The sequence below is a fragment of the Triticum urartu genome, chromosome 7 (genome assembly GCF_003073215.2).
Source record: "Triticum urartu cultivar G1812 chromosome 7, Tu2.1, whole genome shotgun sequence".
Classification (NCBI taxonomy): domain Eukaryota; kingdom Viridiplantae; phylum Streptophyta; class Magnoliopsida; order Poales; family Poaceae; genus Triticum; species Triticum urartu.
The window spans coordinates 124492071-124509105 of record NC_053028.1 but is presented as its reverse complement, the minus strand read 5'-3'; the positions used below and the strand labels follow the sequence as shown (position 1 = coordinate 124509105).

General features: G+C 40.8%; 1 long non-coding RNA gene across 2 annotated transcripts; it reads left to right on the top strand.

Annotated features, from left to right (window-relative positions):
* The first annotated feature begins 621 nt into the window (after positions 1 to 621).
* LOC125525383 lies at positions 622 to 4671 on the top strand. 2 transcript variants are annotated; one of them, XR_007291278.1, is made up of 4 exons: positions 622 to 1243; positions 1330 to 1661; positions 2752 to 3919; positions 4357 to 4671. It is a non-coding gene; the product is annotated as an uncharacterized LOC125525383 (long non-coding RNA). The 2 variants fall into 2 exon arrangements; XR_007291277.1 differs by having other exon boundaries at positions 2737 to 3919.
* The last annotated feature ends 12364 nt before the right edge of the window (positions 4672 to 17035 follow it).

The window sequence follows — 17035 nt, the reverse complement described above, 5'->3', positions numbered from 1 at the left end:
AGAAAAAATAAATAGCAAACTATGAGGCAGCCGAAGTTCAAATTTGACCTGCTTCCAACTGAATTCGTGGAAATTTGTCTTTTTCACGAGAGGTGGATCAAAACTTTTGACACCCAACCATTTGGTCAATTGTGCATTAAATATGGCCAAGTATTTTATAAAAATGATTTGGTCCAATTTTGCAAAAAATATATGGTAGGTCCTTCACAAAAAAACTCATTTTGGGCACTCGAAAAATGAAAATTGATTTTTCGTGCAAAGAAAATAAAAACTCTCTTTGTTAATATTGTTTGCCAATCCAAAATGCAAACTTTGTGCAAAATATGGTATCATTTGAAAAATATTTGGTTGATCCTTTAAAAAATACTCATTTTAAGCACTCAAAAAATGAAAAAGGAAGTTTTCATGAATTTTTTTATCTTTAATCTAATTGATTTCGACCAATTTAGATGGTCATAAAGTCTTCAAATTGCTTGCTGCGTTTTGATCGGTCTAGGAGCCTATCACGCGGATCATGCGTCAGACACCGTCGGATGCTCCGGAATCTAACGGCAACCCTCACCCCTCACCCTCTCACCCATGCCCCCACTCCCCACCGTACCTGCAGACCCCACACACCCACTCACCACCGTTCCAAACCCCACGCACGCACTCACCACCGTTCCAATCCCGCACCCGCACCCGCTCGCCGAAACCCTAGCCGCCGCCGCCCCCTCCCCCTCCCCCCCCCCAAGATCGCACCAACCACCCCGATGGCCGCCGCCGCACCGCCGCACGCCGCGGCGCTCCTGGACGCCCTCCCCCTTCTCCATCGCCGCCTCCCCCTTCTCCCCTAGATCCAATCGCCCTCGTCCCCCTCGTCCACCGGCCCCTTCCTCTCGTCACCACACCTTGCCGCCGGCCTTACTCCCCCCTCTTCTCCGCCCCACCCCACTCCCTCCACCTACCGCATCCACAGAGCCATAACCCCTCGCCCCCGCGTGCCCTCGTCGGCTCTGCCTCTCGCACCTCACCTTCGCCGCATACCTGCCGCAACCCACCCCCGGCCCGCGGCTCCTCGTCGTCCTCATCTCCCCCGACTCCCTCGCTCTCCCCCCTCCCCCTGCAGCAGTCCCGCACGCCCATCCGCATCTACCTCCACCCGTTGAGCAGCAGCAGGTCAGGCGGCGGCCAGATCCGCCGCGTTGCTTCCGGATCCGCGCCCTCGTCACGCGCGCTCGACACCATGGAACTCGTCAACAAGGTCTTCTCTCACCCTCTTCTCTTCTCCTTTCGATTCGATCTGGATGTTGCTCACACATGCTCGATTTGTTTTTCTTCCTCACACAGGTCGTCGTCAAGCCCTCGATCTGGCTGCGACCTCCAGCGCGCTCGCGCCGCTGATGGGCATAGGCTGGTCCATGCACACTGGTGATGGTGGCTCACCAAGGTTGCCGTCGTCGCCTGGACGCACGAGGCACCCGATGACCTCCTCCATCGCCAACCACCAGCACCCATCTGGAGGATTTGCATTCTATCCCCTCCCCCACATGAACGACCTCCTGCCCGCAACCATGACACGCACGGGAGAGCTCAGCTCACCTTCATGGGCGCCCTCTTGCTGGACACCGATAAGGCACATCAGTAGAGCTCAGCTCACCTTCATCAGCTCGCCTTCATGGGTGAGTCGTTTTTACCCTGAATCCTAGCCTCTCAAGTCACGAACTGTACTTTGTTTGTCTTACTTTTTCTGAAGTTCAGTTGAGCTATGGAGCAACACTGTGTAGATCACTAGTATGTTTACTGAATTTTTTTACATTTCTCCTCCATGACTACCATCATCAGAGAGTAAAGTACCCTACTCGCCCTGCCAGCCCGCGCACTAACTCACTCTGCTACCACTAGCGATTGTGCTTGATGTATTGCTGTGTCTTTGACTGTTCGTCAATGGCCGGCCAGAAGCTACGGTAGCAGGAAAAGCGCATGTGTCTGATGCCCAGAAGCAAGTAGTAAAGCTTGACATCTGAAGGTGAAGACACAAACACGAAGATGGTAGTTTCTTTGATGAGAAGATGTTTCGACCATGAAGATGGTAGTTTCTGCCAGTCTTTCTAGTGCCTTAGTTTCTTGAATTGGGGAGCAAATAAAATAAGTACAGTAGATAGTTTTACTCTTCTTTACACTTAGTCATACTCTTGCATATCAATACCAGGCATTCCATTACATGCTGATGTTCAACTCAGTGATCTTAGCATGCGTATTTGGTTGCTACTAGTAGGAAATTTCTGCAATTAAAGCTAGCATCAGGAATCTTGTAGGCCATTGTCATCAAATATGCTGAATTTGTATGCTATGATAGACACCTGGTGAGGTAAACAATTGATTCTTGTTCATGCCACTTCCTGTTTTAGATGCTCAATGTGGTTACTGCATGAGTTTGTTATGTTTAGTCAAAGTGTCTTGAAATGCTTGGGAATGGCATGTCCATCTGGACATGCAGTTAGTCTGAATCTGTTTTGGCAGCTAACATGCCTCGTCATTCTGACTACTTGCTTTCTCACTTCATGGCACTTGAGAACATTCATGTTCTATTTTATCCATTCTCACATTCTGGCATCTAGTACTTCAACGATCTCACAGTGGCGGTTTAGGACATGCTTATCGTTGCAAAAAAAATGAGCTCAGGCAATACTAATGTTTATATCTATCATCCAGTACTACTGTTTATATCTAATCAAGACCTTATGATTTACATAGGTCGGGTTGTCGCAGGTTCCATGGAGCCCCCCTCCCCTCGTCAAGCTCGGCGCCAAGAGCGAGGAGGTGCTCTTCGCCTCGCCTCGCCTCGCACAAGCGACGTCATCTGCTCTTTCACTAGTGTCGACCCTTGCTTTAATTGCTAATAATACACGCATGCTCCACAACTAATACAGAAGATGCATTTCCATCCCATCTAGTAGGTGCTGACTTGATGCAAACAAATAAAATAAAATTAGTATGTGTTGACTGCTCACATCCCATATATGCTGAACGATGCTAACTGCTGTACCAATGTGATGTTGCTTGCTTGATGAGTGGTTGTCATTAACTAGAAAGAAGAAGAAGAAAACCTTGTCAATTTATTTGAGTAGAATCATGTATCCCATACTTGTATTTGCATGTTTGCTTGCTTGCTTGCTTGTAGCACTATCAAGTGTGAGGAAATTCAGTACTAGGATGTGTGGAGATGGGACGCTGTTGGATCATTAGCACTTGTAGCACTATCAAGTTTGTACTGATTGCAGATAGAAAACCTTGTAATTTTTTTCTGTAAGCTAAACTTTGTGATTTAATTTTTGGAAGCTAAACATTGTAAGTCTATTAAGAAACTTGAGCAAAATTAGTCCACAAGTTAGTTGAAGTCACAAGTGCCTTTTATTAACAGAGTCTTCTGCCAGGGCGAATGTTATATTCAAAACCACTTCTGATCACTTTGTGTTTTCTTTTTTAATATTTTGTTGTGTCTTGCTTGTTGGGAATTGATCTAGTTAAGTGGCTGACTGGGAATATTATGCTGTCAAGTTCGTGTCTTGGTGCATCTGAGAATGTTGTTTCTTTCTTTCTTTCTTCCTTTTGTTGCAAACCTGAAAAGAAAGTGCAATGTGAACCTGGAAGGTGCATGTACTGCTGCTACTTTTGTGTGCCAACTGCTATACTAGTTGGTTTGTGATGATCCAAACAAGTCGACAACAGTAGTACTGTTGGCAGTTGGTGTTTAATTTCATTGCTACCATGGTATTTATTCTTTCGACATGTCATGTATATGCTTGGTTCCCTGATGGGTGCACTTTCTAACACGCGCAGGTGCAAGACAGAGACACGCCACCATGCAATGATTCTTCTTCCACTCGCAGGCCTCCCACTCCAATAACTCTTTTTCTGCTCTAACATAGCATAGCTGGTAAGCAACCGCTCCTCTCTTTTGCTCTCTCTTGCTCTATTATCTTGCTCTGCGTGTGTCCATGACCACACACCCCTTCTGCTAAGTTATGTTCTGGCCATGGTGATTTCTGTCTAGTGCTTATGATGCTTTGGACTTGTAGTTTAGTGATGCCAAGTGTTGCATCGATAATATTTGATCAAAACCACCCAATTAAGTTGAACAATTGAAGAGAGCCTGCTGAAGTTTTTTGCATGACTTGCACTTGAGCCATGCATATTCATATTATGTATCTGTTTTCTTGTATGTATGGGTATCTCATTTTAACTCGTTGGAGGACAAAAAGCATGGCACTAGCTCAATTTGTGTTGTCATTCTAAATAAATGTCATTTTCTTGAATGGCCTGTTCAATATATTTGCCCCAATTTTTCTTATTCTTCTCTCATTCATGTAACAGGGTGACAGAGGAAGCCATGTTGCAGTTTTGTTTGTCGCCAGCCCTGACTTCGGTCGTCCAGCGAGTCTGGCATGTTGTTCATCTGACTCCGGTCGTCCAGCGAGTCTGTCATGTTGTTCATCCAACTACAGTCGTCCAACGCGTCTGGCATGTTGTCACTTTCTTGTAAAGCAGTACTGTATTACACTTGTAGAGCTCGTTAGTACACTTGTAGAGCTTGAAAGTACTGCATTACACATGGTCATGTATTGGCACGTATAGAGCTTGTTATTGTGATTGCCATTGTATTATGTGATCTGGTTGCTCTTATTTGAAGTTTATGTGTTCTTTTTGTCTAGCAATTTAAATACTGGTTGAAATATGAAGAATATGAGCCTAATCGATGGGACCCACTTACCAGAACATGAAAAATGGGACCCGGTTACAACAACCTGACAATTGGGACCCATTTGGACCCATTTAATAAAAAAAAGGAAAATGAAATAGCTTAGACAAAAAGGCCATGGCCCAACAATAAAAAAGCTGCAATGTTGGGCTTGGCCCATGAACCCAACAAAAAATTTGATGGAAAAAAACACAAATAGGCTGAATTAATGGGCTCGGCCCATGTAAAACATCGAATCGGACCGGGCTGAATCTTGTGCCACATCAGCTTGCCACGCTGGATGCCTACGTGGCCTGGGGAGGTTGCTAGTGACCAAAACGCCATAGTAGACGTATTTTGGTCATAAACGTCTTCGACCATTCCAGAAGAAAGGTCGCTATAGTCAGTTTATGACTGCCAGCTTTTGACCTTCTGTTTTTGGTCACAAAAAGGTCGCAAATGAAAAACCATGACCTTTCAGTGACCAATAGTGGTGGTCACAAGTTGACATATTTCTTGTAGTGTTATGATGATTAAAAGTTGTTGGGAGTTGGTAGACATAGCCTTGGTCATCGTTGCAATTAATAGGAAGTAATAAGGAAAGAGAGGTTTCACATATAGATATATTATCATTGACATCTTTTATGATTGGGAGCACTCATTAAAATATGACATGCTAAAGAGTTGATGTTGGACAAGGAAGACAACGTAATGAGTTATGTCTTTCTTATATCTGAGATAAAGTATGTTGTCATGGATCCTCTAACTTGTTGAGCTTGCCTTTCCCCCTCATGCTAGCCAAATTCTCAGCACCAAGTAGAAATACTACTTGTGCTTCCAAATACTCTTAAACCAGTTTTGCCATGAGAGTCAACCATATCTACCTATGGATTGAGTAAGATCCTTCAAGTAAGTTGTCATCGGTGCAAAGCAATAAAAATTGCTCTAAATATGTATGATTAATTGGTGTGGGAGAAATAAGCTTTATACGATCTTGTGATGTGGAAGTAATAAAAGCGACGGACTGCATAATAAAGGTTCATATCACAAGGGGCAATATAAAGTGACGTTCTTTCGCATTGAGATTTTGTGCATCCAACCATAAAAGCGCATGGCAACCTCTGCTTCCCTCCGCGAAGGGCCTATCTTTTATTATTATCTTCTACCTTATACAAGAGTCATGGTGATCTTCACCTTTTATTTTTCATTTTATCCTTTGGCAAGCTCATCATGTTGGAAAGAACATGATATATATATATATATATATATATATATCTAATTGGATGTAGGGGAGCATGAACCATTATTGTTGACATTACCCTTGAGGTAAAAGGTTGTGGGGCAAAACTATAAGCCCCTATCTTTCTCTGTGTCCGATTAAAACTCTGTAACCACAAGTATTGCGTGAGTGTTAGCAATTATGGAGGAATAAATGATAGTTGAGTATGTGGACTTGCTTTTTAGCTCTAACATAGACTCTTTCTGATGTTATGATAAATTGCAATTGCTTCAATGACTGAGATTATAGTTTGTTGGAGCCCAATAAGGTTTATGATTTATACTCTTACATTGTGAATAGATCATCACTTGAACATAAGTAATCATATGACAAAATCTATATATGTTGCTGACATGAGAACAATCACGATGCCTTCATGTCCGTATTTTATTTTTATCGATGCCTCTACCTCTAAACATGAGGACATATTTATTGTTATCGGCTTTTCGCTTGAGGACAAGCCAGGTCTAAACTTGGGGGAGTTGATATGTCCATTTTGCATCATGCTTTTATATCGATATTTATTGCATTATGGGCTGTTATTTCACTTTATGTCACAATACTTATGGCTATTCTCTCTTATTTTACAAGGTTTACATGAAGAGGGAGAATGCCGGCAGCTGGAATTCTGGGATGGAAAAGGAGCAAATATTAGAGACCTATTCTGCGCAACTCCAAAAGTCCTGAAACTCCACGGAACATCTTAAAATAAATAAAGAAAAAGCCTCGCCAAAGATGAAGGCCAGGGGGCCCACACCCTGCTCACGAGGGTGGGGGCGCGCCCCCCTCCTAGGGCGCGCTCCCTACCTCGTTTTCCCCCTGGTGGCTCTCCGACGTCCATCTTCTCCTATATGAATTCTTTCGATGAGAAAAAACAAGAAGAAACCTTTCGGGACGAGACTCCGCCGCCACGAGGCGGAACCTTGGCGGAACCAATCTAGAGCTCCGGCAGAGCTGTTCTGCCGGAGATACTTCCCTCCGGGAGGGGGAAATCATCACCATCGTCATCACCAACGCTCCTCTCATCGGGAGAGGGCAATCTCCATCAACATCTTCACCAGCACCATCTCTTCTCCAAACCCTAGTTCATCTCTTGTATCCAATTCTTGTCTCAAAGCCCGGGATTGGTGCTAGTAGGTTGCTAGTAGTGTTGATTACTCCTTGTAGTTGATGCTAGTTGGTTTATTTGGTGGAAGATCATATGTTCAGATCCTATATGCATATTATTACCCCTCTGATTATGAACATGAATATGCTTTGTGAGTAATTACGTTTGTTCCTGAGGACAAGGGAGAAGTCTTGCTATTAGTAGTCATGTGAATTTGGTATTCGTTTGATATTTTGATAAGATGTATGTTGTCTAGCCTCTAGTGGTGTTATGTGAACGTCGACTACATAACACTTCACCATTATTTGAGCCTAGAGGAAGGCATTGGGAAGTAATAATTAGATGATGGGTTGCTAGAATGACATAAGCTTAAACCCTAGTTTATGCGTTGCTTCGTAAGGGGCTGATTTGGATCCCCACATGTTTCATGCTATGGTTAGGTTTACCTTAATACTTTTGTTGTAGTTGCGGATGCTTGCAATAGAGGTTAATCATAAGTGGGATTCTTGTTCAATTAAGAACATCACCCAAGCACCGGTCCACCCACATATCAAATTATCAAAGTACCGAACGCGAATCATATGAACGTGATGAAAACTAGCTTGACGATATTCCCATGTGTCCTCGGGAGCGCTTTTCCTATTATAAGAGTTTGTTCCGGCTTGTCCTTTGCTACAAAAGGATTGGGCCATCTTGCTGCACTTTATTTACTTTTGTTACTTGTTGCTCGTTACCATTTATCTTGTCACAAAACTATTTGTTACCACTTATTTCAGTACTTGCAGAGAATACCTTGCTGAAAACCGCTTATCATTTCCTTTTGCTCCTCGTTGGGTTCGACACTCTTACTTATTGAAAGGACTACGATATATCCCCTATACCTGTGGGTCATCAGACCTCGACGAAGGTAAGGAGTCAGGTATGACACCTAAGTTTGATTGTGTTAAATCTTTTATGGATACCGATGTTTTCCGTAAATTTAGCACTAAATATAGACTTGACTCTGAGATAGTAGCTACTTTCTGTGAATCTTTTGCTACTTATGTTGATCTCCCCAAGGAGAACTGGTTTAAATATCATCCTCCCATAGAAGTAAAAGTAGCTGCACCTATTAAAGTTGAAGAAAAGATTATAACTTATAATGATCCTGTTGTTCATACTTCTTGTGTTGAGAAACCACCTTTCCCTGTTAGGATAAAGGATCATGCTAAAGCTTCAACTGTGGTTCGTAAAAGCAATATTAAAGCTTATACACCTCCTGAGCAAGTTAAAGTTGAACCTAGTATTGCTATTGTTAAAGATCTCTTGTCTGATAATATTGATGGGCATGTTATTTATTTCTGTGATGAAACTGCTAGAATTGCTAAACCGTGTGCTAAAGATAAACCTAGATCTGTGGTAGGCATGCCTGTTATTTCTATTAAAATAGGAGATCATTATTATCATGGCTTATGTGATATGGGTGCCAGTGCTAGTGCAATACCTATTAGCCTATATAGAGAAATTATGCATGATATTGCACCTGTTGAGTTAGAAGATATTGATGTCACAATTAAACTTTCCAATAGAGATACTATTTCACCAATGGGAATTGTTAGTGATGTTGAAGTCTTGTGTGGGAAAACTAAATATCCTGCTGGTTTTCTTGTTCTTGGTTCCCCACAAGATAGCTTTTGTCCTATTATATTTGGTAGACCCTTCCTGAACACTGTTAATGCTACCATAGATTGCAAAAGGGATGTTGTTACTATCGGTTTAGATGATATGTCTCATGAATTTAATTTCTCTAAATTTAGTAGACAACACCGTGAAGAAGAATTACCTAGTAAGGATGAAATTATTGGTCTTGCTTCTATTGTCGTACCTCCTGGTGATCCTTTAGAACAATATTTGCTAGACCATCAAAATGATATGTTTATGAATGAAAGAAGGGAAATAGATGAGGTATTCTTTAAATAGGAACCTATTCTGAAAAACAATTTACATGTTGAAATCCTAGGGGATCCTCCTCCACCCAAGGGTGATCCCGTGTTTGAGCTTAAACCATTGCCCGATACTCTTAAATATGCTTATCTTGATGAGAAAAATATATATCTTGTAATTATTAGTGCTAACCTTTCAGAGCATGAGGAAGAGAGATTATTGAAAACTCTGAAGAAGCACCATGTTGGTATTGGGTATACTCTTGATGATCTTAACGACATTACTCCCACTCTATGTCAACATAAAATAAATTTGGAAGAAGATGCTAAACCAGTTCGTGATCATCAACGACGGCTGAATCCTAAAATGAAAAAACTGGTAAGAAAGGAAGTACTAAAGCTCCTTGAGGCAGGTATAATCTATCCCGTTGCTGATAGTTAGTGGGTAAGCCCTGTCCATTGTGTCCCTAAGAAGGGAGGTATTATTGTCGTTCCTAATGATAAAGATGAATTGATTCCTCAAAGAATTATTACAGGTTATAGGATGGTAATTGATTTCCACAAATTAAATAAGGCCACTAAAAAGGATCATTACCCCTTACGTTTTATCGATCAAATGCTAGAAAGGTTATGCAAACATACACATTTTTGCTTTCTAGATGGTTATTCTGGTTTCTCTCAAATACCTGTGTCAGCCAAAGATCAATCAAAGACTACTTTTACTTGCCCTTTTGGTACTTTTGCTTAGAGACATATGCCTTTTGGTTTATGTAATGCACCTGCTACCTTTCAAAGATGCATGATGGCTATATTCTCTGACTCTTGTGAAAAGATTTGTGAGGTTTTCATGGACGATTTCTCCGTCTACGGATCTTCTTTTGATGATTGCTTGAGCAACCTTGATCTAGTTTTGTAGAGATGTGAAGAAACTAATCTTGTCCTGAATTGGGAAAAGTGCCACTTTATGGTTAATGAAGGTATTGTCCTAGGGCATAAAGTTTCTGAAAGAGGTATTGAAGTTGATAAAGCCAAGGTTGATGCTATTGAAAAGATGCCATGTCCCAAGGACATCAAAGGTATAAGAAGTTTCCCTTGTCATGCCGGATTTTATAGGAGGTTCATTAAGGACTTCTCAAAAATTTCTCGGCCTCTGACTAATTTATTACAAAAAGATATACCATTTGTGTTTGATGATGATTGTGTAGAAGCATTTGAAATACTTAAGAAAGCATTGATCTCTGCACCTATTGTTCAGCCACCTGATTGGAATTTACCCTTTGAAATTATGTGTGATGCTAGTGATTGTGCTGTAGGTGCTGTTCTAGGGCAAAGAATTGATAAGAAATTAATTGTTATTCAATATGCTAGTAAAACCCTACACAATGCTCAAAGAAATTATGCTACTACTGAAAAAGAATTCTTAGCAGTTGTATTTGCTTGTGATAAGTTTAGACCCTATATTGTTGATTCTAAAGTAACTATTCACACTGATCATGCTGCTGTTAAATATCTCATGGAAAAGAAATATGCTAAACCTAGACTTATTAGATGGGTTCTCTTGCTACAAGAATTTGACTTACATATTGTTGATAGAAAGGGAGCTGAGAACCCCGTTGCAGACAACTTGTCTAGGTTAGAAAATGTGCTTGATGACCCACTACCTATTGATGATAGCTTTCCTGATGAGCAACTAAATGTCATAAATGCTTCTCATACTGCTCCATGGTATGCCGATTATGCTAATTATATTGTTGCTAAATTCATACCACCTAGTTTCACATACCAAGAAAAGAAAAAGTTCTTCTATGATTTGAGGCATTACTTTTGGGATGACCCACATCTTTATAAAAAGGAGTAGATGGTGTTATTAGACATTGTGTACCTAAGCATGAACAGGAACATATCCTATGCAAGTGTCACTCCGAAGCTTATGGAGGACACCATGTTGGAGATAGGACTGCATATAAGGTATTGCAATCTGGTTTTTATTGACCTACTCTCTTCAAGGATGCCCGTAAGTTTGTTTTATCTTGTGATGAATGTCAAAGGATTGGTAATATTAGTAGACGTCAAGAAATGCCTATGAACTATTCACTCGTTATTGAACCATTTGATGTTTGGGGCTTCGATTATATGGGACCTTTTCCTTCCTCTAATGGATATACACATATTTTAGTTGCTATTGATTATGTTACTAAGTGGGTAGAAGCTATTCCAACTAGTAGTGCTGATCATAACACTTCTATTAAAATGCTTAAAGAAGTCATTTTCCAAGGTTTGGAGTCCCTAGATATTTAATGCCTGATGGTGGTTCACATTTTATTCATGGTGCTTTTTGTAAAATGCTTGCTAAGTATGATGTTAATCATAGAATTGCATCTCCTTATCACCCACAGTCTAGTGGTCAAGTAGAATTGAGCAATAGAGAACTCAAATTAATTTTGCAAAAGACTGTTAATAGATCTAGAAAGAATTGGTCCAAGAAACTTGATGATGCATTATGGGCCTATAGAACTGCATATAAAAACCCTATGGGTATGTCTCGGTATAAAATGGTTTATGGAAAAGCATGTCACTTACCTCTCGAACTAGAACATAAGGCATATTGGGCTATTAAAGAACTCAATTATGATTTTAAACTTGCCGGTGAGAAGAGGTTATTTGATATTAGCTCACTCGATGAATGGAGAACCCAAGCCTACGAAAATGCCAAGTTGTTTAAAGAAAAAGTTAAAAGATGGCATGACAAAAGAATACAAAAGCGTGAGTTTAATGTAGGTGATTATGTATTGCTATACAACTCTCGTTTAAGATTTTTGGCAGGAAAACTTTTCTCTAAATGGGAAGGTCCTTACGTTATCGAGGAGGTTTATCGTTCCGGTGCCATAACAATCAACAATTTCGAAGGCACAAATCTGAAGGTGGTGAACAATCAAAGAATCAAACATTATATCTCAGGTAATCCCATAAATGTTGAAACCAATGTTATTGAAACCGTAACCCCGGAGGAATACATAAGAGACACTTTTCGGAACGTTTCAGACTCCGAAAAGGAATATGTATGTGATACGGTAAGTAAACCGACTCCAAAACAGTTCTTAAGGCAATATTTCTCCGTTTTGGAATATTTAGAAAAATAGAAAAATAAGAAGCAGTCTGGGAAGGACACGAGGCTCCACGAGGGTGGAGGGCGCGCCCTACCCCCTGGGCACGCCCCCTACCTCGTGGGCACCTCGTGTGCTTTCTGGACTCCGTTTTCTAACACGTTACGTATTTTGGTCGGTAAAAATCATTATATAAACTCCCAGAGGTTTTGACTCCCGTATCACGTAAAAATCTCCTGTCTTTGTTTTGAGCTGTTTTCTGTCAGGGTTGTCCAGGCTAGGCACTATGTCATCTCCCTCCTCCTCCAACGATGCTTGGCTAATGAAGATAGAGCTGGAGAGAGAAGAACCCATGGAGATCAACAAGGATGAAGGGATCAAGAAGGCCATGGAGGACCAAGTTCCGGCAATAGAAGACACCCTTCAACTTGATCACAATCTTCTTACCCCAACAGATATCGAAGCTTTCAAGATGATTGAGTTAGCTTGTATACAAAATAAGTATCTCACACGTGAAAATATTTTGTTGAAGGAGCATATCATCGCACTCAAGGGCATTATCTGCAAGTTAGAAGACCTCCTACGCTCGATGTGTGACTATCCATCATCAGCAACTCCACCTTCTTCACCAACAAAGAAGAATTGAGTATCTGGTATGGGCACTCCCCTTGGCAACTGCCAAGCTTGGGGGAGTGCCCCGGTATCGTATCACCATCACTTTTATCTTTACCGTTTGTTCTTAGTTCGATCCTTTTGGTAATATCTTGATCTAGTAGAATAAAAGTTCTTAGTATGATCTAGTTGTGAGTTTTGCTTTATGATTCCTCTATGTAATCGAGTCCGTGAGCTATATAATAAGGAGTAGTGTTGAGTCAAGGGCTTGATTATTTTGCCATGATCCTAAGTGAATAAAAGAAAAGAGAAAGAAATAAAAAGAAACAAGGAGATCATATGGATCTCATGGAGAGTAACGAGCTCACATAGAAAAAGTATGATGAATAAAAGTTGTTGAGAGTTGACAAACATAGTTTTGGTCATCGTTGCAATTAATAGGAAGTAATAAAGAAAGAGAGGTCTTCACATATAGATATACTATCTTGGACATCTTTTATGATTGTGAGCACTCATTAAAATATGACATGCTAAAGAGTTTACGTTGGACAAGGAAGACAACATAATGGGTTATGTTTTCTTACATCTGAAATAAATTATATTGTCATGGATCATCCAACATGGTTGAGCTTGCCTTTCCCTCTCATGCTAGCCAAATTCATCGCACCAAGTAGAGATACTACTTGTGCTTCCGAATACCCTTAAACCAGTTTTGCCATGAGAGTCCACCATACCTACCTATGGATTGAGTAAGATCCTCCAAGTAAGTTGTCATCGGTGCAAAGCAATAAAAATTGCTCTCTAAATATGTATGACTTATTAGTGTGGGAGAAAATAAACTTTATACGATCGTGTGATATGGAAGAAATAAAAGTGACAAACTGCATAATAAAGGTCCATATCACAAGTGGCAATATAAAGTGACATTCTTTCGCACTAAGATTTTGTGCATCCAACCATGAAAGCGCATGACAACCTCTGCTTCCCTCTGCGAAGGGACTATCTTTTACTTTTATCTCCTACCTTGCATAAGAGTCATGGTGATCTTCACCCTTCCTTTTTACATTTTATCCTTTGGCAAGCACAGTATGTTGGAGAGATCTTGGTATATATGGCTAATTGGATGTGAGTTTTCATGAACTATTATTGTTGACATTACCCTTGAGGTAAAACGTTGGGAGGCAAAACTATAAGCCCCTATCTTTCTCTGTGTCCGATTAAAATTCCATACCCATAAGTATTGTGTGAGTGTCAGCAATTGTGAAAGACTATGATAGTTGAGTATGTGGACAGGCTGAAAAGCTCTTATATGTTGACTCTTTCCTATGTTATGATAAATTGCAATTGCTCCAATGACTGAGATTATAGTTTTTTAGTTGTCAATGAAGTTTATGATTCATACTTGAAATTGTGATTGAATTATTACTCTAGCATAAGAAATTATATGACAAGAATTATGTAAGTTGCTGTTCTAAGAATGATCATGATGCCCTCATGTCCGTATTTTATTTTTATTGACACCTCTATCTCTAAACATGTTGACATATTTTTCGATTTCGGCTTTCGCTTGAGGACAAGCGAGGTCTAAGCTTGGGGGAGTTGATACGTCCATTTTGCATCATGCTTTTATATCGATATTTATTGCATTATGGGTTGTTATTACACATTATGTCACAATAATTACGCCTATTCTCTCTTATTTTACAAGGTTTACATAAAGAGGGAGAATGCCGACAGCTGGGATTCTGGGCTAGAAAAGGAGCAAATATTAGAGACCTATTCTGCACAGCTCCAATAGTCCTGAAACTTCACGGAAGACGTTTTCAGAATATATAAAAAATACTCAGCGGAAGAAGTTCACCAGGGGGGCCACACCCTACCCACGAGGGTGGGGGGCGCGCCCTACCCCCTGGGCACGCCCCCTACCTCGTGGGCCCCCTGGTGGCCCTCCGATGTCCATCTTCTTCTATATGAAGTCTTTTGATGAGAAAAAAAATCATAAGCCATCTTCTCGGACGAAACTCCGCTGCCACGAGGCGGAACCTTGGCGGAACGAATCTAGGGCTCTGGGAGAGCTGTTCTGCCGGGGAAACTTCCCTCAGGGAGGGGGAAATCATCACCATCGTCATCACCAACACTCCTCTCATTGGGAGAGGGCAATCTCCATCAACATCTTCACCAGCACGATCTCCTCTCAAAACCCTAGTTCATCTCTTGTATCCAATTCCTATCTCCAAGTCCGGGATTGGTACCTGTGGGTTGCTAGTAGTGTTAATTACTCCTTGTAGTTGATGCTAGTTGGTTTATTTGGTGGAAGATCATATGTTCAGATCCTATATATATGCATATTAATACCCCTCTGATTATGAACATGAATATGCTTTGTGAGTAGTTACGTTTGTTCCTGAGGACATGGGAGAAGTCTTGCTATTGGTAGTCATGTGAATTTGGTCTTCGTTCGATATTTTGATGAGATGTATGTTGTCATCCCTCTAGTGGTGTTATGTGAACGTCGACTACATAACACTTCACCATTATTTGGGCCTAGAGGAAGGCATTGGGGAGTAATAAGTAGATGATGGGTTGCTAGAGTGGCAGAAGCTTAAAGCCTAGTTTATGCGTTGCTTCGTAAGGGGCTGATTTGGATCCATATGTTTCATGCTATGGTTAGGTTTACCTTAATACTTTTGTTGTAGTTGTGGATGCTTGCAATAGAGGTTAATCATAAGTGGGATGCTTGTCCTAGTAAGGACAGTACCCAAGCACCGGTCCACCCACATATCAGATTATCAAAGTACCGAACGCGAATCTTATGAACGTGATGAAAACTAGCTTGACGATATTCCCATGTGTCCTCGGGAGCGCTTTTCTCTATATAAGAGTTTGTCCAGGCTTGTCCTTTGCTACAAAAAGGATTGGGCCCCCTTGCTACACTTTATTTACTTTTTTACTTGTTGCTCGTTACAAATTATCTTATCACAAAACTATTTGTTACCACTTATTTCAGTACTTGCAGAGAATACCTTGCTGGAAACCGCTTATCATTTCCTTCTGCTCCTCGTTGGGTTCGACACTCTTACTTATCGAAAGGACTACGATAGATCCCCTATACTTGTGGGTCATCACTCAATGATTACAACTCGATACTAGAACAAAGTATGACTCTATATGAATGCCTCCGGCGGTGTACCGTGATGTGCAATGACTCATGAGTGACATGTATGAAAGAATTATGAACGGTGGCTTTGCCACAACTAAAATGTCAACTACATGATCATGTAAAGCAATATGACAATGATGGAGCGTGTCATAGTAAACGGAATTGTGGAAAGTTGCATGGCAATATATCTCGGAATGGCTATGGAAATGCCATGATAGGTAGGTATGGTGGCTGTTTTGAGGAAGGTATATGGTGGGTTTATGATACCGGCGAAAGGTGCGCAGTATTAGAGAGGCTAGCAATGGTGGAAGGGTGAGAGTGTGTATAATCCATGGACTCAACATTAGTCATAAAGAACTCACATACTTATTGCAAAAAATCTATTAGTTATCGAAACAAAGTACTACGCGCATGCTCCTAGGGGGATAGATTGGTAGGAAAAGACCATCGCTCGTCCCCGACCACCACCCATAAGGAGGACAATCAATAAACAAATCATGCTCCGACTTCGTCACATAATGGTTCACCATATGTGCATGCTACGGGAATCACAAACTTCAACACAAGTATTTCTCAAATTCACAACTACTCAACTAGCATGACTCCAATATCACCATCTCCATATCTCAAAACAATTATCAAGTATCAAACTTCTCTTAGTATTCAATGCACTTTATATGAAAGTTTTTATTATATCCCTCTTGGATGCCCATCATATTAGGACTAGTTTCATAACCAAAGCAAACTACCATGCTGTTCTAAAGACTCTCAAAATAATATAAGTGAAGCACGAGAGTTCATCTATTTCTTCAAAATAAAACCACCACCGTGCTCTAAAAAGATATAAGTGAACCACTAGAGCAAATGACAAACTACTCCAAAAGATATAAGTGAAGATCAATGAGTAGTCGAATAATTATGCAACTATGTGAAGACTCTCTAACATTTAATAATTTCAGATCTTGGTATTTTATTCAAACAGAAAGCAAAACTAAATAAAATAAAATGACGCTCCAAGCAGAACACATATCATGTGGTAAATAAAAATATAGCTCCAAGTAAAGTTACCGATGAATGAAGACGAAAGAGGGGATGCCTTCCGGGGCATCCCCAAGCTTAGGATTTTGGTT